This window comes from Loxodonta africana, chromosome 7, assembly GCF_030014295.1.
Source record: "Loxodonta africana isolate mLoxAfr1 chromosome 7, mLoxAfr1.hap2, whole genome shotgun sequence".
Taxonomy (NCBI): Eukaryota; Metazoa; Chordata; class Mammalia; order Proboscidea; family Elephantidae; genus Loxodonta; species Loxodonta africana.
This window is the reverse complement of record NC_087348.1, coordinates 86,282,745-86,304,007: the sequence shown is the minus strand read 5'-3', so window position 1 is coordinate 86,304,007 and position 21,263 is coordinate 86,282,745. Positions and strand designations below refer to the sequence as shown.

Here is a 21,263-nt window from a genome sequence, read left to right as displayed (position 1 = left end):
GGGCTTTACTGCATTCTCCACTTGGTACTCCCTCAACCTGATGATATCCTACTCTATTTACTAGACTATTCCAGATATAAATTCATTCTTAATACCATCACAAATATGAACAGGGTGAATTACTCCAATTGTGTTTCCATATAAAATTTTTCTTATAGTTCTGATATGTTAATATAATCCCTTTATTTTAGTGAGATGTCCATCTTGTTTATGAGATTATAACTTCATTCAGAAAACAAACCATATCTTGTTCACCTTTACGTATCGTAGCCTAGCACTTACAGAATAAAACAGAATGAATTCAGGTGGGTGCCAAACACCCCTGTTGACGTCAGAGAAAATCATTGAGTATAATCTAAAATTTCTTCCGTCTCTGTAAATAGGAGGTGAGGCCCTGGGTTGTGTGCTTCAGGTATGACTACCCTGAACCACACTGGTGTGAGCCACGCAGTTTTCCGTTTGCTGGGCATCCCTGGCCTAGAGGACCAGCATGTGTGGATTTCCATTCCCTTCGTCATTTCCTATATCATAGCCCTGCTTGGGAACAGCCTGCTGATCTTCATCATCCTCACAAGGCGCAGCCTCCATGAACCCATGTACCTCTTCCTTTGCATGCTGGCTGGAGCAGACATTGTCCTCTCTACATCCACGGTACCTCAGGCCTTGGCCATCTTCTGGTTCAGTGCTGGGGAGATCTCTCTGAATCGCTGCATCACCCAGCTCTTCTTAATCCATTCCACCTTCATCTCTGAGTCAGGGATCTTGCTGGTGATGGCGTTTGACCGCTACATTGCCATTTGCTACCCACTGAGATACATAACTATTCTTACACACTCATTGATTGCAAAAATTGGAGGGACTATCTTTCTGAGAAGTTATGGTACAATTTTCCCCATAATATTTCTTCTGAGAAGATTGACTTTCTGCAAAAGTAACATCCTCCTGAACACTGGTTGTAAGCACATTGTATTGGCCCAAGTTTCTTGTGATAATATTCAAGTAAATATATGGTATGTTTTTTTGTCTTAATGTCAACAGTGGTATTAGATATTGTGTTAATTTTTATCTCCTACCTGCTGATCCTCCATGCTGTGTTCCGCATCCCTTCCCAAGGTGCTCGCCACAAAGCTCTGAACATCTGTGGCTCCCATGTCTGCGTCATCATCCTCTTTTATGGGCCTGGGATCTTCACCACTCTTACTCAGAGGTTTGGACACCATATTGCACCTCATATTCATGTCCTCCTGGCCAATATCAGTATTCTGGCTCCACCCATGTTGAATCCTATCATTTATGGGATCAAGACCAAACAGATCCGGGACCAGGTGGTTCATGTATTATCTACGAAGCAGAAATAATTGATGTTGGAAGCTGATATTCTGTGTTCTCAGAAGTTCTGTCTATGCATGAGATGAACTTTGGCACCAGTATGTGGCAGATACAAGTCAAATGAGTTCATGTGGTGGTGTCTCTAGGGCAATTTCATGTGGGTAGTTTGGGTGCATGTTTCTTTCAAAACTTCTGATCAGTCAGTAGATACGACTGTCATTGGGGCTTAGTTTTCTTTCTCATCTCTAAAATTGAGAACTGGGCCAGTTTACCTCCTTAAATCACTCACTTCTGTAACCCTAGACTGGAGGATGGAATGAGATGAACTGGAGATAGTGGTCTTTCCTGGATAATTGCTAATTTATTCTTTCCTGTTGTTTTTTATGCTTGATTGGCTGCTCTTTTTCAATTCCTCTTATCAAACTTAGGACATCCATTCCGTCATATGGCCTCTGTATCTTCAACTCTTTGCTTTTTACAAGGTAATTCCCCTGTATTTACACTGGTATTTGTCCAATGTAAAAACGTAACATAACAAAAACAAATTTAGAAATAACCCTTGAATCCTCATTCACCTATAGCACCTACATTCCTATTCAGCTAACATTTCTTTTCTCCATGTTAGAGCTGAATACTTTGAATTGATTTGTCCACTTGCAGGCTTGAATCTCTTGCCTCAGTTTTCTCTTGACACCACTCCACTTTGGCTTTCACCCAACCATCTCACTGAAACTGCATTTGTCATGGTTATAATGATTTTTGCCCTTACATCAATAGTCATAATCTATCTGCACCTTTTTCAATGTAGTAGCAGCAGTCTGATACATTCAATCATCCTCTCTCCCTTGAAAATATTTACTCATTCGATCCACTTGTGTTCATATGACCTTACTGGTTTCTTCTCAGAATCCCTTGATATGGGTATTCTTCATCTCCTTGATTTTCTTAACACTAGAACTCTACAGTGCTCAATCCTTGAAACCCTACTCTTTTCTATCTACAATGACTTTCTAATCTTATCCATTTTCATGGGTCTAGAGGTATCAATAATAACTTCCAAATTTATATCTGCAGCGTCAAATTTGTTCTCCAGACTTATATTACTAGTTTTCTGCTTAACTTGTCTACTTGTATGTCTAATAGGCATCTCATTTATAAAACACTCAAAAATGGAACTCTTTTTCTTACCAAAAAAAATCTTTCTCCAGCAGCCTTCCCCATGTCATTTAAAGGCAATTTTAATCTTCCAATAGTTCAGGCCTATTCTCAGTTCTTATCTTTCTCTCATACACTACATCACTCAGCACCTTCTTATTGCGGTTCCTTCTACTAATTTTAACCCCCCCGCCCATGTACATTGTGTATTTTCATCCTATTTTATTTTAACAACTCTTTATATTAAGATGTAATTCATATGGCATAAAATTCACTCTTTTATAGTGTACAATTCTGTGGTTTTTAGTATATACAAATGTTATGCAACCATCACCACTGTCTAATTTCAGAACAATTTCATTCCCCAAATTGATACTGGTTTAGGGTGATACCATTAAAATAGAAATGAGACTTCTCAACCTCCTGGTCAAAATGCCCCAGTGCTACTCCAGACTAAGGGGCATAGTCCTTACAAGGTGTCTTAATTATCTAGTGCTGTTATAACAGAAACACCACAAATGGGTGGTTTTAACCAACAGCAATTTATTTTTTCACAGTTTAGGAGACTAGTTGCTGTTGTTGTTAGGTGCCATCGAGTCAGTTCTGACTCATAGTGACCCTATGCACAACAGAACAAAACACTGCCCAGTCCTAAGCCATCCTTACAATCGTTGCTATGCTCGAGCTCATTGTTGCAGCCACTGTGTCAATCCACCTCATTGAGGGTCTTCTCTTTTCTGCTGATCCTGTACTCTGCCAAGCATGATGTCCTCCTCCAGGGACTGATCCCTCCTGACAACATGTCCAAAGTATGTAAGATGCAGTCTCGCCATCCTTGCCTCTAGGAGCGTTCTGGCTGTACTTCTTCTAAGACAGATTTGTTCGTTCTTTGCCAATACCACAATTCAAAGGCATCAATTCTTCTTCGGTCTCCCTTATACATTGTCTAGCTTTCACATGCATATGATGTGATTGAAAATACCATGGCTTGGGTCAGGCGCACCTTCGTCTTCAAGGTGACATCTTTGTTCTTCAACACTTTGAAGAGGTCCTTTGCAGCAGATTTACCCAGTGCAATGCATCTTTTGATTTCTTGACTGCTGTTTCCATGGCTGTTGATCGTGGATCCAAGTAAAATGAAATCTTTGACGACTTCAATCTTTTCTCCATTTATCATGATGTTGCTCATTGGTCCAGTCGTGAGGATTTTTGTTTTCTTTATGTTGAGGTGCAATCCACACTGAAGGCTGTGGTCTTTGATCTTCATTAGTAAGTGCTTCAAGTCCTCTTCACTTTCAGCAAGCAAGGTTGTGTCATCTGCATAGCAGAGGTTGTTAATGAGTCTTCCTCCAATCCTGATGCCCCATTCTTCTTCATATAGTCCAGCTTCTCATATTATCTGCTCAGCATACAGACTGAATAAAAAAAACCAAACCCAGTGCCATCAAGTCGATTCCGACTCATAGCGACAGATTGAATAGGTATGGTAACAGAATACAACCCTGACACACACCTTTCCTGACTTTAAACCAATCGGTATCCCCTTGTTCTGTCTGGACAACTGCCTCTTGATCTATGTAAAGTTTCCTCATGAGCACAATTAAGTGTTCTGGAATTCCCATTCTTTGCAATGTTATCCATAATTTGTTTTGATCCACACAGTCGAATGCCTTTGCATAGTCAATACAACACAGGTAAACATCCTTCTGGTATTCTCTGCTTCCAGCCAGGATCCATCTGACATCAGCAATGATATCCCTGGTTCCACGTCCTCTTCTGAAACCGGCCTGAATTTCTGGCAGTTCCCTGTTGATATACGGCTGCAGCCGTTTTTAATGACCTTTAGCAAAATTTTGCTTGCGTGTGATATTAATGATAATGTTCTATAATTTCCACATTTGGTTGGATCACCTCTCTTGGGAATAAGCATAAATATGGATCTCTTCCAGTCAGTTGGCCAGGAAGCTGTCTTCCATATTTCTTGGCATAGACGAGTGAGCACCTCTAGCACTGCATCTGTTTGTTGAAACATCTCAGTTGAAATTCCATCAATTCCTGGGGCCTTATTTTTTGCCAATGCCTTCAGAGCAGCTTGGACTTCTTCCTTCAGTACCATTGGTTCCTGATCACATGCCACCTCTTGAAATGGCTGAACATTGATTAATTCTTTTTGGTATAATGACTCTGTGTATTCCTTCCACCTTCTTTTGATGTTTCCTGCGTCATTTAATATTTTCCCCATAGAATCTTCACTATTGCAACTCGAGGCTTGAAATTTTTCCTCAGTTCTTTCAATTTGAGAAACACTGAGTGTGTTCTTCCCTTTTGGTTTTCCACCCCCAGCTCTTTGCACATGTCATTATAATACTTTACTTTGTCTTCTTGAGACGCCCTTTGAGATGCCATGTTCTTCATACAGTGCAGCTTTTCAGATTATTTGCTTAGCATACAGATTGAATAATTATGGTGAAAGGATAGAATCTTGATGCACATCTTTCCTGATTCTAAACCACCGAGTATCCCCTTGTTCTTCCCTTTTCCTTTTCTGACTCCAAGTCTATGCACATTTCATTATAATACTTTACTTTGTCTTCTCAAGCCTTTCTTTGAAATCATCTATTCAACACTTTTACTTCATTATTTCTTCCTTTTGCTTTAGCTACTCTACATTCAAGAGTAAGTTTCAGAGTTTCTTCTGACATCTATTTTGGTCTTTTCTATCTTTTGTGTCTTTTTAACTCTATCCATAACACAAGAATTTACTGACCCTGAATTTACTGACCTTATCTTCTACCTTTTTCTTTCTACTTCAACTATATTGGCATCTTGCATTCCTCAAATATGCCAGGGATTCTTCTTTTCAGGATCTTTGCCTAGATTCTTCTTTGCCAAGTTATTTTCATGAATTTGTACCTTGCCTCCACCAGATCCTTGCTCAATTAAAACATACTTAATGATACCTCCTGTAACCTTCGTATTTAAGATTACAATCTCTGTGACATCTCACCAGTGCCACTCTAGTCTCTTTCCATACATTACTTTTCTCTACAACATTTAATGTTGATGATGATAATGGTAACAAAATACCGTTATTCAGGGCAGACTATATGTCAACATTGCTTACTTTTTTCTTTTTTTTTTTTAATTTTCCATACTCTTTCAACTAAAAATAAGTTTGATGAGAGGAATGACTTTTGTGTGATTTCCCCACTGCTTTACCTAATATCTGAAGCATTTCATGGCACATTAAATATTTGTTGAAAAGGAGAGTGAGAATGGTTACATAACTCTAAAAATGTAATCAATATAATTAAATGATATATGTAGAAACTGTTGAAATGGTGTATGTTTTTCTGTGTATATTCTCAACAACAACAACAAAATAAATAAAATTTAGGGAAAAAAGGTATTTAGCATTTAAAAAAATTATGAATGAAATGAGAAGTCATATGATAGTAGTTGCTGGTGGAAGCCCTTCAGGAGCTGGGTACCCTGAAGCCTGGTAATATTGTTGTCAGGAAAAGACTGTGTAGGTGTTGGGAATGATGCAGTGGGATGGGAATTGGTAGCCTCTTACTATTTGCTAATCCGTGGGTGGTGCAAATGGTTTGTGCTTGGTTATAAACTGAAAGGTTGGTGGTTTGAATCCATCCAGCAGTGCTGTGAAAGAAAGGCCTGGCAATCTACTTCTGTAAGGTTACAGCCATTGAAAACCCTAGGGCGTGCAGTTCTACTCTGACATACATTGAGTCTCCATGAGTTGGAATGGACTCCATGGCAATGAGTTTAGATTTTTTTTTGACTATTTGCTATCAGGGAATAGTGTCTCAAGGATTCCTACCTCCATGTGGCAAAAAAAGGCTATTAGGTAACTCACTAAATAGCAGCTACATTTTCAGCAAGATTTTTCTTTTCATCTTCCATAAAATCTATTCCTCAAACAGCACGTCATTCATCCACTCCTCACCCCCTTTAGTCATGCCGTGCTCTTCCATACCTCTGTGCCTTGCTGATATGTCTGCCAAGAATATCCCTTTTCCTCTGAATTATTGCTGAGCCAGTATTCCTATTTCATGAGCCAGTTCAATCTCCCTGTTTACGAGAGCAAGATAATTTAGATTGTTGTAACATGTTGACTACATTTTTTTTCAATTTTGAAAATAGCATTTATTTTTTGGAGCACCTAAAATAGGATGGATTGATGGATAAAGAGAGGGATTGATAGGTGTATTATAAAACAAGTAAAGGTAGTTAATAGAAGAATCTAGGTGGTAGGCATGTAACTGATCATTGTAAATTTCTTTCCAATTATCTGCATATTTGAAAATATTTAGTGTAAAATGTTGGAAAAATGCATTTACTCATTTGGAAAAATCATGTTTACTGGAAAAAATTATCATTAAGAAGAACCCCATTTTTTTGATTCTGAGATAGTCATTGTTTTTCACCTCAGAAATTTTTCTCAAAGTATTACTACTTTTAATTTCATTTGTTTTATAGTTTAAAAAAGTATATGATAATGAAGTAACATTGTATTTCCTGATAATTATGCCCATGAAACATAATCATTAACATTTAGAAACTATTTTTTCTTTTAAGCATATTTTCCCATAGAGGTATACTGTATACATATACATATATATATATATATATATTTGGTCTTTTTTTATTGCGATAAATATATTTGCAACAAAAGTTTTACATTTCAACATTCTTCACGTGTGCAATTCAGTGACATTATGTTTATTATGTTGTTCAACCATGATTATCCTTTTCCAAATTTTTGCATCACCTTTAATAGAAGCTCCTTGTCCCTAAGCAATGAGTCTGTTTTTCTCCTCCCGCCCTCCCATTGTGAAGTTAGAGGAGGTCAGACTCCACCCCCACACCATTTTTACACACACCAGTGTTCACAATAACCAAAAGGTGGGAATGCCCATGAATGGTACACACATACAATGAAATACTACTCAGCCAGTAGGAGAAATGAAGCCTTGATACCTGCTACAATATAGATGGAGCTTGAAAACATTATGCTGAGTGAAATAAATCAATCGCAAAAGGACAAATATTGTATGACCTCACTTATATAAAAAGACAAAAAGTTGCAAATGTATAGAGATCCAGGTTTATTAGTGTTTACCAGGGGCAGGAAGGTAAAGGTAGAGGAAAAGGGGGTGATTGTTGCTATGGAGTACTGAGTTCTGATTTATGGTGATGGAAAAATCATATTGATTAAAGGTTGCACAGCTGTCAATATTGTACACCTGTAAAAAGTTAAATTGGCAAAAGTTGTGTGACAGACATATTTACCACAATGACAAAAAAAAAAAAAAGGAAAGGAGTAGCTGTGAAGGCTGTTTATGCACAACCAAACACCTCATGGGATTTGGTTCCTTGGTTTGGACGTTTAGGGTCAGAGTTTCATGGGACATCCCAGTTAACTGGCCTGAAAACATTTTTAGTGCTTCTGTTCTACCTCCTAGCTCTTCGTGTGGATAATTGTCCCCATGAAAAACTGCTTCCTTTGCCTTGAGATCAGAAGAGCTGGATGGTGTCTGGCTACCATTACTGAACTTTTTGGTCAAAGATTCTATAGAAGAATCTTTGACCAAAAAGGGGAAAATGCAGAGCAGAGTTCCAAATTCTCAAGGAATCCAGACTTGATGGAGCCATGGAGGCTGGATGAACCCCTGAAACTACTGCCCTGAAATAATCTTCAAACATTAAACCAAAAATATCCCCTAAAGTCTTAAAATCAAAAAATAGTTTAGCTTAACTAGTAAAAAAGTCTGCCTTGAGCATTATGTTCTATTAAGAACTATCCTGTATGTGATCAAATTGACAATGGCAACTTGAAAGATTAGGCAGGAACATTAGAGGACAGTGAGTTTATGTTAATGGGGGAAGAACAACTCAGAAAAGAAGGGTGAGTATGGCTGTACAACTTGAAGAATGTGATCAATGTCACTGAATTGTAAATGTAGAAACTGTTGAATTGGTATATGTTTTGCTGTGTATATTCTAAAAAACAATAAAAAAACTAGATACTGAAGCATTACCCCTATGTTTTCTTCTAAGAGTTTTATGTTTTTCGTTCTTACATTTAGGTCCTTGATCTATTTTGTATTAATTTTGTATATGATGTGAGATATGGGTCCAACTTCATTCTTTTGCATGTGGAAATCCAGTTGTCCCAGCACCATTTATTAAAAAGAGACTATTCTTTCCCTATTGAATGGACTGAGCATCCTTTTTCAACATCACTTGACCATAGATGTGCAGGTTTATTTCTGGACTCTACAATCTATCCCATTGGACTACATGTTTACTGCTGTACCAGTACCAGACAATTTTGATTACTGTAGCTTGATAATATACTTTGAAACTGGGAAGTGTGAGTTCTCCTACTTTATTCTTTTTTTCCAAGGTTGCTTTGCTATTTGGAGCCCCTTGTCATTCTGTATAAATTTGAGGATTGGTGTTTTCATATGTGCAATGAAGGCTGTTGGAATTTTTCTTTTTTTATTGTACTTTAGATGAAGGTTTACAGAGCAAATTAATTTCTCACTAAACAATTAATACATGTATCATTCTGTGTCATTGGCTGCCAACCCCACTACATGGTAATACTCTCACCTTTTACCAGCTTCTTGTCCCCTCCTACCTTCTCTTCCTTGACTCTGGGCTGGTGTGCCCATTTAGTCTCATTTTTTGTTTTATGGGCCTGTCTAATCTTTGGCTGAATGGTGAACCTCAGGAGTGACTTCAGTACTGAGTTAAAAGCGTGTACAGGGGCCATATTCTCAGGATTTTTTCAGTCTCTGTCAGATCAGTAAGTCTGGTCTTTTTCTGTGAGTTAGAATTTTGTTCTTTATTTTTCTCCATCTCTATCTGGGACCCTCTATTGTGATCCCTGTGAGAGCAGTCAGTGGTGGTAGCTGGGCACCATCTAGTTGTGCTGGATTCAGTCTGGTGGAGGCTGTGGTAGTTGTGGTCCTTTAGTCCTTTGGATAAATCTTTCCCTTGTGTCTTTGGTTTTCTTCATTCTCCCTTGCTCCAGATGGTGTGGGACTAGTGGAGTATCTTAGATGGCCGCTCACAAGCTTTTAAGACCCTAGATGCTACTCACCAAAGTAGAATGTATAATATTTTCTTTATAAATTACGTTATGCCAATTGAGCTTGATGTCCCCCAACACAATGGTCCCCACCCATCAGCCCAGTAATTTGGTCCCTCAGACAGTTTAGCTGTGTCTATGAAGCTTCTGTGACTTTGCCTTGATCAGGTTGTGCTGTCTTCCTCAGTATTGTGTACTGTCTTACCGTTCACCAAAGTTACCACTAATCTATTGTCTAGCTAGTGTTTTTCCCTTCCCACCCTTCTCCTCCCTAGTAACCATCAAATATTGCTTCTTTATGTGCATAAACCTTATCATGAGTTTTTATAATAGTGGTCTCATACAGTATTTGTCCTTTTGTGATTGACTTATGTCACTCAGCATAATGCCCTACAAATTCATCCATGTTGTGGGGCTGTTGGAATTTCGATAGAAAATGCATTGAATTTATAGACAGCCTTGGGTAGTATTGGCGTCATAATAATATTAAGTTTTTTAATCAATGAACATGGACAGTCTTTCCATTTATTTAGGTCTTCTTTAAAATTTTTCAATAATGATTTATAGTTTTCAGTGTACAAGTCTTTCATTTCCCTGGCAAAATTTAGTCCTAAGACTTTTTTAGATGCTATTTTAAATGGAATTGTTTCCTTAATTTCTTTTCAGAATGCTTATTGATAATATATATAAATTCAACTGATTTTTGGGTGTTGACCTTTTATCCTGCCAATTTGCTGAATTCGTTTATTACCTCTAGTAGCTTTCTTGTAGCTTCTTTGGGGTTTTCTATATATAGGATTATGTTATCTGTGAAAAGTGATAGTTTACTACTTTTCCCCCAGTATTTGGATACTTTTGTTTCTTTTTCTTGTCTAATTACTCTGGTTAGAAATTCCAGTACAATGTTAAATAGTAGTGTTGAGAGCGGGCATCCTTGTCTTGTTCATGATGTTAAGGGCAACACTCTCAGTCTCTCTCCATTGAGTATGATGATAGTTGTGGGTTTTTCATAAATGTCCTTTCTCTTGTGGAGAAATTTCCCTTTTTTTCCTAGCTTGCTGAGTGTTTTTATCATGAAAAGGTGTTAGGTTTTTTTCATATGCCTTCTCTCATAGATTGAGATGATTTTTTTCTTTTGTTTTATTAATATGTGGTGTTACATCAACTGATTTTCTAATGTTGAACCACCCTTGCATTCCTGGGATAAATCTCACTTGATCAGGTATAAAATCTTTTAAAAATGCTTTTGGATTCTGTTTGATAGTATTTTTGCATCTATATTCATTGAGGTATTTGTCTGTAGTTTTCTTGTGGTGTCTTTATCTGAATTTGATATCAGAATAATGGTAGCCTCATATAATGAGTGAGGAAGTGTTCACTTCTCTTCTATATTTTGGAAAAATTTAAGAAGGCTTAGAGTCACTTTTATAAATGTTTGGAAGAATCCCTTGGTGAAGACTTCTGGTCCAGTACTTTTCTTTTTTGGTAGTCTTTTTACTACTGGTTCAGTTTCTTGTTATGAGTTTGTTGAGATCTTCTATTTCTTCTTGAGTCAATGTAAGAAGTTTAAGTGTTTCTAGGAATTTGTCCATTTTGACTAGGTTATCTAATTTGTTGGCGTATATTTATCTAATTTGTTGGCATATATTTATTGGTAGTATTCTCTTATGATCCTCTTCATTTCCATAGGGTCAGTTGTAATGTCTCCATTTTAATTTCTGATTTTAAATATTTGCATCTTTCTTTTTTCTTCTTCAGTCTAACTAAAGGTTTGCCAATTTTATTGATCTGAGAAAGCATTTCTTATATTTCATAATTTTTATTTAATAATTGCTGAGTATGCTACTCTGCAATTGTACTATATTTGGATTTTGTGATTATTTTCTTCCAAATGACTGCTAGTATAAATAAAAATGCCATGAACATAAGCATTTAAGGCCTTTTCTATATTCTGTGTTTTAAGAGAAAGAAGCACATGTACACACACTGATTTATCATAAAGTTATGCTAATAATAAAAATATATGAATTATCAGATAACCATTGACTTTTATAATAATTGTCTAAAAATTTGAAGATTCAGAGCACATGGAAGGAATTGTTGGAAAAATTTTCTGTGAGAAAAACGAAACAAGTAGAAGTATTCATGGCATAAAATACAACTGGAAGCTGTAGTTAGAATAATACTAACTAGTTAACTAAATAACCAACTGTTCTACTAATTAAAGAATAGTTGGTTATTTAGCTAACTAGTTAGAATAATACTAACCATTATAATACTAACTGGTATTATTCTAACTAGTTAACTAAATAACTATTCTACTAACTAAAGAATAGTTCAGCAATTATCCAGAAAAGCCCAGCTTCTTCAGTTCATCTCATTCTAACAGCTAGCATAGGGGTAAAGACAGACTAATACAGTTCTGAATTCTATGACTGAGAAAGCTAACTAAGCCCCCAAAGGCACTGATGTCTAATGACTGATAAAATACCTTGGAAGAAACCTGTCTCATGACTGCCTGGATATAATTTTTCTAGTGATTTCAACACATGGAATCATTCAACTAGTATCTCAGCTGCACCCTTCCACATCCTGATGCTAAAACTCATGTAAAGCATGGTAAGAATTACTGAAAAGAGCACAATGTTAGTTTACATGTTCATAGTCATTTCTGCTTTGCAAACAACACATTAAATATTAGGTCCTGGATCTGTCTGGTCTTGATCCTATAAGTAATGGGATTCAGCATAGATGGAACCAGAATATAGACATTGGCCGGCAGGACATGGATATGGAGTGAGATGTAGTGTCCATACTGCTGAGTGAGGACTGAGAAGTTTCCAGGCCCGTAAAAGAGGATGATGACACAGACATGGGAGCCACATATGTTAAGAGGTTTGTGGTGAACATCTTTGGAAGAGATGCAGAAGACAGTACACAGGGCCAGCATATATGAAACAAAAATTAGCACAATATCTAAAACTAAGGTTGATATTAGGACAAAAAGCCCATACCAGATGTTTACTCAGATATCATCATGGGAAATTTTGGCTTACAAGCAGTGTTTGGGAGGATGTTACTTTTACAGAAAGTCAATCTATTCAGAAGAAATATTACAGAAAAAACTGTACCATAACTTCTCAGAAAGACAGTCACACCAATTTTCCCAATTAGGGCATGTGTAAGAATAGTGTTATATCTCAGTGGGAAACATATGGTAATATTGCAGTCAAACACCACCGCCACCGAGATCCCTGACTCAGAGATGAAGGTGGAAGGGATGCAGAAGAGCTTAATGATGCAGCAATCCAAAGAGATTTCCCCAGCACTGAATCAGAAGATGGGCAAAGCCTGTGCTACTATGCCTGTGGAGAGGACAATGTCTGCTCTGGCCAGTATGCAGAGGAAGAAGTACATGGGTCGATGGAGGCTGTGTTTTCTGAGTATAATGAGGATGAGCAGGCTGTTCTGAAGCAGAGTGATGACATAGGAAACGAAGAAGCGTGGAGATCCACACATGTTGGTCCTCTAAACTGGGGATGCCCAGCAAGTAGAAGATTGTGTAGCTAACACCAGTGTGGTTTAAAGTAGTCATGCTTGGGGAGGCCTTTCAGGACCTTACCGTCTGTTCATAGAAAGAGAGGAAAATGCAGATTATCTTCAAAGATTTTCTTTGATGTCACCAGGGGCTTTTGGCACTGACATGATCCCATTCTGTTCTGAGCTATGTTATATATAAAGATGAATAAGATATGCTTGGTTTTCTGAATGGGATCTTAATCTCATAAACAATATGGACATTTATACAACTAAAGAAAATAAGATGATTAAGTTAACTTACAGTGGTACAAAATAAAACAAATACAGGAACAAAATGGAAGTAGTAGTTCACACTGTGTTCGTTACGGTTTTAAGAATGAGTTAATATCTGAACTTCCCTTTGAATGTAGTATGTTGTTGTTGTTGTTGTTAGGTGCCGTCCAGTCGGTTCCAACTCATAGCGACCCTATGCACAAGAGAACGAAACACTGCCCAGTCCTGAGCCATCCTTACAATCGTTGCTATGCTTGAGCTCATTGTTGCAGCCACTGTGTCAATTTACTTTGTTGAGGGTCTTCCTCTTTTCCGCTGACCCTGTACTCTGCCAAGCATGATGTCCTTCTCCAAGGACTGACCCCTCCCGAAAACATGTCCAAAGTATCTAAGATGCAGTCTCGCCATCCTTGCTTCTAAGGAGCATTCAGGTTGTACTTCTTCCAAGACCCAAACCCAAGACAGATTTGTTTATTCTTTTGGCAGTCCACGGTATATTCAATATTCTTCACCAACACCACAATTCAAAGGCATCAATTCTTCTTTGGTCTTCCTTATTCATTGTCCAGCTTTCACATGCATATGATGTGATTGAAAATACCATGGCTTGGGTCAGGTGCACCTTAGTCTTCAAGGTGACATCTTTGCTCTTCAACACTTAAAGAGGTCCTTTGCAGCAGATTTGCCCAATGCAGTGTGTCTTTTGATTTCTTGACTGCTGCTTCCATGGGTGTTGGTTGTGGATTCAAGTAAAATGAAATCCTTGACGACTTGAATCTTTTCTCCATTTATCATGATGTTGCTCATTGGTCCAGTTGTGAGGATTTTTGTTTTCTTTATGTTGAGGTGCAATCCATACTGAAGGCTGTGGTCTTTGATCTTCATTAATAAGTGCTTCAAGTCCTCTTCACTTTCAGCAAGCAAGGTCATGTCATCTGCATAATGCAGGTTGTTAATGAGTCTTCCTCCAATCCTGATGCCCCGTTCTTCTTCATGTAGTACAGCTTCTTGGATTATTTGCTCAGCATACAGGTTGAATAGGTATGGTGAAAGAATACAACCCTGACACACGCCTTTCCTGACTTTAAACCAATCAGTATCCCCTTGTTCTGTCTGAACAACTGCCTCTTGATCTATGTAAAGTTTCCTCATGAGCACAATTAAGTGTTCTGGAATTCCCATTCTTTGCAATGTTATCCATAATTTGTTATAATCCACACAGTCAAATGCCTTTGCATACTCAATAAAACACAGGTAAACATCCTTCTGGTATTCTCAGCTTCCAGCCAGGATCCATCTGACGTCAGCAATGATATCCCTGGTTCCACGCCCTCTTCTGAAACAGGACTGCATTTCTGGCAGTTCCCTGTTGATATACTGCTGCAGCTGTTTTTGAGTGATCTTCAGCAAAATTTTGCTTGCGTGTGATATTAATGATATTGTTCTATAATTTCCACATTTGGTTGGATCACCTTTCTTGGGAATAGACAGAAATATGGATCTCTTCCAGTCAGTTTGGCCAGGAAGCTGTCTTCCATATTTCTTGGCATAGATGAGTGAGCAACTCCAGCACTACATGTTTGTTGAAACATCTCAATTGATATCCCATCAATTCCTGGAGCCTTGTATTTCGCCAATGCCTTCAGAGCAGCTTGGACTTCTTGCTTCAGTACCATCAGTTCCTGATCATATGCCACCTCTTGAAATGGTTGAATATCGACTAATTCTTTTTGGTATAATGACTCTGTGTATTCCTTCCATCTTCTTTTGATGCTTCCTGGATCATTTAATATTTTCCCCATGGAATCCTTCAGTATTGCAACTTGAGGGTTGAATTTTTTCTTCAGTTCTTTCAGCTTGAGAAACACCGGGCGTGTTCTTCTCTTTTGGTTTTCCATCTCCAGCTGTTTGCATATGTCATTATAATACTTTGTCTTCTCCAGAAGCCCTTTTAAATCTTCTGTTCAGTTCTGTTACTTCATCAATTCTTCCTTTTGCTTTAGCTGCTTGACATTCGAGAGCAAATTTCGGAGTCTCCTCTGACATCCATCTTGATCTTTTCTTTCTTTTCTGTCTTTTCAATGACCTCTTGCTTTCTTCATGGATGATGTTGTTGATGTCATTCCACAACTTGTCTGGTCTTCAGTCACTGGTGTTCAATGCGTCAAATCTATTCTTGAAATGGTCTCTAAATTCAGGTGGGATATACTCAAGGTCATATTTTGGCTCTCGTGGACTTGCTCTGATTTTCTTCAGTTTCAGCTTGAACTTGCACATGAGCAATTTGATGGCCTATTACACAGTGGGTCCCTGGCCTTGTTCTGACTGATGATATTGAGCTCTTCCATAGTCTCTTTCCACAGATGTAGTCAATTTGATTTCTGTGTGTTCTATCTGGCGAGGTCCATGTGTATAGTCGCTGTTTATGTTGGTGAAAGAAGGTATTTGCAGTGAAGAAGTCATTGGTCTTGCAAAATTCTATCATTTGATCTCTGGCTTTGTTTCTGTCACCAAGGCCATATTTTCCAACTACTGATCCTTCTTCTTTGTTTCCAACTTTCGAATTCCAATCACCAGCAATATCAACACATCTTGATTGCATGTTTGATCAATTTCAGGCTGCAGCAGCTGATAAAAATCTTCTATTTCTTCATCTTTGGCTTTAGTCGTTGGTGTGTAAATTTGAATAATAGTCGTATTAACTGGTCTTCCTTGTAGGTGTATGGACATTATCCTATCACTGACAGTGTTTTACTTAAGGATAAAACCCAATCTTGAAATGCTCTTTTTGACGACGAATGCAACACCATTCCTCTTCGAGTTGTCATTCCCAGCATAGTATGATTGTTCGATTCGAAACGGCAATACCAGTCCATTTCAGCTCACTAATGCCTACGATATCAATGTTTATGTGTTCCATTTCAATTTGGACGATTTCCAAATTTCCTAGATTCATACTTCGTACATTCCCAGTTCCGATTATTAATGGATGTTTGCAGCTGTTTCTTCTCATTTTGAGTCGTGCCACATCAGCAAATGAAGGTCCCAGAAGCTTTACTCCATCCATGTCGTTAAGGTCGACTCTACTTTGCGGAGGCAGCTCTTCCCCAGTCATCTTTTGAATGCCTTCCAACCTGTGGGGCTCATCTTCCAGCACTATATCAGACAGTGTTCCACTGCTATTCATAAGGTTTTCACTGGCTAATACTTTTCAGAAGTAGACTGCCGGGTCCTTCTTCCTAGTCTGTCTTAGTCTGGAAGCTCAGCTGAAACCTTTCCTCCATGGGTGACTCAGCTGGTATCTGAATACCAGTGGCATAGCTTCTAGCATCACAGCAACACGCAAGCCCCCGCAGTACAACAAACTGACAGACATGTGGGGGGGGGATGCAGTATAGGATGTCAATAAGTGGAAGGAGTAGCAAGTAGAGAATTGAATGAAGTCATAGGGGGTTTAAGGAGAAATATGTGACATGCAGATGCCAAGCTTGTCTAAAATCACTTTCAGCTATGTGAGGTGTGGCATTGTAAATCTTGACAACTGGAGAAAAGATGATTGCAAAAGTAGATTCACTCAAGTACAAATTAAGGAGCTAGACTTATCCTGTCTACCACAATGAGTTCCAAAACTAGAAAGCATTTTGAATATATTAACCTGGCAGATGAGTGGAGGATAGACTGGAAAAGAGAAAGATGCAGACTGCAATTGTCAGGACAGTGAAGTGTTTGACTTCGTAAGATAAACTGATGTATTGGTGGATTACTATCACTGTGAGATAAATAGGCACTGATGTAGAAAACCTACCTATCACACCCCATTAATTGCTTCTAACAACACAGGACTGTAGGTATTGTTAACTCCAATTTTCTAGAATAAGAACTTAAGCTTCAAGAATCTTGTCACAGCTCTATGGAATAGACTTGGGATTTGAAGATTTTTAAAAGTTACTACACACAATTTCTTCAGTTTTAAAACATGTCAAGAGCAGGACACTTTTCTGAACTACACGAGATGGAGAAGGCCTTACGACTAAGAGTAGAAGATTGGGGGAGAAATAGAACAAAAGCAGACCCTGAGCCCTATCCTTTCAACAACAGAATAAAGGGAAAGGATAATAAAGTATGGGTTTTGAAAGTATTTGTGGTTGAAATTTCACCAGTTTTTGATGTATTCCCTTGTCAGTATCTCTTTAAGCAACAATGGTAAAATTCTGAAAGATTTAGAATACTGTGCTTTTGTATCCAGGCCAGCTGAAAGCTGAGAAAATGAGAAATCGTTCTCTTACCCATAGTGTGATAGAAGGAGAGGGATCAGAGACTGATGTGGAAAGAGGGGACAGGGAAAGAGGGCAAAAGGGCTCAAAGTTAAGAGGACATAAAAAAAAAAAGAAAGAAAAAGTCTTTCAGATTCTAGAAGGAATGTGGGGAATTTAGGAACTAGAGGGCTCATTATTCTGAATCAGCCAGTACTGTTATTTGTAAAAGGAATAAATTTTTTACTATCAAGGGCAAACTGTAGGGCTTACCTTCTCCCATGGCCTCTCCGGCTGGGTCTTGAACTTGACATCCCTTTCTCCATTCTCAGGATTTGAGCTTGGTCCAGAACCCTGGTGGTGAGAAGTTCAGGGACCCAAGAAATGACGTATACAGAAAAACAATTTTCAGCATCTCTGCATTTGTTTAGTGCCTGACTCAGGACCTAGCATAATCATTAATTCTCTCACCTACCAGATTCTATTCTCCTCACTTCTAAATTTAATTTCCAAGGCAGGAAAATCTACTTCACTTTTATTTTAATCTTGTGAGACAGTATAAGTGACTCCAGCACACTAGCTCTAGTCTGTCTAACTCTATTTAATATAGGACCAAACAAACAAACAAACAAACAAACAAAAAAAACCAAAAACCCAAATCCAGTGCCGTAGACTTAATTCTGACTCATAGTGACCCTATAGGACAGAGTAGAACTGGCCCATAGAGTTTCCAAGGAGCACCTGGCAGATTCAAACTGCCGACCCTTTGGTTAGCAGCCGTAGCACTTAACCACTATGCCACCAGCGTTTCCTAATACGGGACAGTGGTCCTAATATTTTCAACCACCTACTTTGGGTCCCATAACATCTAGTCTGGATAGGGTCTTCCTGCCCTGAAGTTTTCCTCTACAGCAATAAGAAATCACGCACCTGCTTTAAATGGAGTTCTTGAGGACTAGAATGAGTGAGTCACCATAGGCTGTCACAGGGGTGAGGGCCAGGGATCTGAGATTTTGTGTATTTGCCTGGCGGTCTCAAGAGGTGGCTAAGAAGCCCAGACTTAGACTTGTGTTTTCAACAATATCCCTCTGTCCCACACTCACGGGTCAAGTCATTATGACTCTTCAAACCTGCCTACCCCACCTTCCTCCACACCTGCCTCCCTTGATTAGGTGTAAACATGTATTTATTTCTAATAAACAAATTGTTAGCATTACTAAACAAAACATTCCTGTTTCCATTTTAGTGGCAGCTTGCAAACATGCATCCCATTTTAAATCAGCACAAATAACTTGAAAATCGAAATAGGAATTATTAAAAAAAAACTGTTTATAACAAAAGTATTCCTTAATAATTTAGACAAAGTTGAATTAAATTTATACCATATGTGTCATGTCATTCCAACATTGGAATTTGTAATAATACTGTTTTAAATACGTACAAGAGAATACTTGAATGTTTTTATTATAGTAAGTATATATGCATATGCATGTGAAAGCTGGACAGTGAACAAGGAAGACCGAAGAAGAGTTGACGCCTTTGAATTGTGGTGTTGGTGAAGAATAGTGAATATACCATGGACTGCCAAAAGAACGAACAAATCTGTCTTGGAAGAAGTGCGGCCAGAACGCTCCTTAGAGGCAAGGATGGCGACACTGCATCTTACATACTTTGGACATGTTGTCAGGAGGGATCATTCCCTGGAGAAGGCATCATGCTTGGCAGAGTACAGGGTCAGCGGAAAAGAGGAAGACCCTCAACAAGGTGGATTGACACAGTGGCTGCAACAATGAGCTCAAGCATAGCAACGACCCGGCAGTGTTTCGTTCTCTTGTGCATAGGGTCGCTATAAGTGGGAACAGACTGGACGGCACCTAACAACAACAACATATATGCATATATATAAAACAAGCATATAATATGTGCCATTTCAACACTTTTTATGGGTAAAATTCTGTGACATTAATCATGTTTATCATGTTGTATAACCATCACGACTATCCATTTCCAAATTTTCCCATCACCCTTAACAGAAGATCATAAACCCATTGCCGTTGAGTCGATTCCAACTCAGAGCGACCCTACAGGACAGAGTAGAACTGCCCCATAAGATTTCCAAGGAGTGGCTGGTGGATTCGAACTGCTGACTTTTTGGTTAGCAGCCAAGCTCTTAACCACTGTGCCACCATGAAAAACATTCTGTACCCTCTTCTCCTTTGGTTACCACATAATCTACAATTTTCAGTGATCTTATTTGTTAAAGCTACTCTTGCTGATAAACTTATTTCCCCCTTTTTACATTACAATTTCATATCTTTTTATTTTTACTTAGCCACATAAGTGGTATATACATATTTGTAAAGAGACAATAGTTTTATGTCTATGAAACAGTTTTGTATCTGTGTGTGATAAAAAAAATCACAGGATTTAAGTCAAAATGATGTTAGGAGCTGATCCAGAAAAATTTACTTCCACTTAATTTACAGAGGAGCTCCGTAAAATTTTTTACTAATATTTATTTTAAGAAAAGTGAAATGTACAGAAAAGTTTCAAGAATATTATCATGCAAAGCCATCTAACTTTTATCTAGTTACCTATTGTTGTCACTTTGCCACACTTGCTTAATCACCCTTTGTCTCTATTTAATTATTCTAATTATTATCATATTATTCTTCTTATACTTATTTTTGATGTACCATTTGAAAATACACTGTAGATATGCCTTTATTCTCAAATATTCAGCACGCATTTCTTCAGAGCAAGGAGGTTCTTAGGTTCATAGCCACAGAACGAGTATACACACAATTCAGGGCATTTGGCATTGATATGATACTGTTACCTAATATGCAGTCCATATTCAGAATTATGACGGTCCTGATTCAATCATTTATAACAACTTTTTTTTTCCAGTGTGCAGTGCAATCCAACATCACACATTGCATTTAGTTGTTCTCTAGTGTCCTTTAAACTGGAAGAGTTCCTTTCATGGCACTGTCATTATCAGGTAGCACAGGCCCCTTTTTGGTATAATGTCTCTTAATTTGAGTTTGTCTGATTATTCCTTCATGATTTGATTGCAACTATGGATATTTGGACAAGAAGACAACATACCTAATACTGTGTCATCCTCAGTGTGTCACATCAGGAGGACATGTTATCAGGAGGGACCAGTCCCTGGAAAAGAACATCATGCTTGGTAAAATGAGGGTCAGCAAAAGAGAGGAAGACCCCCCACAAGATGGATTAACACAGAGGATGCAACAATGGGCTCAAGCATAACAATGATTGTGAGAATGGTGCAGGAGCCAGTAGTGTTTCCTTCTGTTGTACATAGGTTTGCTATGAGTTGGAACTGACTTGACAGCACTCAACAACAACAACAAGATGGTGATAAAAATTTGGAGGAAAAATGAAGTCCAAAAAAAGGATAGACAGTGGGATGTTGCAGAAACTTGTATTTTAAACGAGATGGTCAGTGAAGGTCTCCTTGCAAAAGTTATATTTGAACAAAGGCCTAAAAGAAGCAAGGCACCAAGTCATGCAGCTATCTGCACACAGAAGGATCCAGCAGAGGGAACAGCAAATGCAGAGAC

At 38.2% G+C, this 21,263-nt stretch overlaps 2 pseudogenes; one reads left to right on the top strand and one right to left on the bottom strand.

Moving 5' to 3' along the window:
* The first annotated feature begins 414 nt into the window (after positions 1-414).
* On the top strand, positions 415-2,225 carry LOC100669425 (olfactory receptor 52B4-like; annotated as a pseudogene).
* A 9,922-nt stretch (positions 2,226-12,147) lies between these two features.
* On the bottom strand, positions 12,148-13,432 carry LOC100669707 (olfactory receptor 52B4-like; annotated as a pseudogene).
* Positions 13,433-21,263: the final 7,831 nt, after the last annotated feature.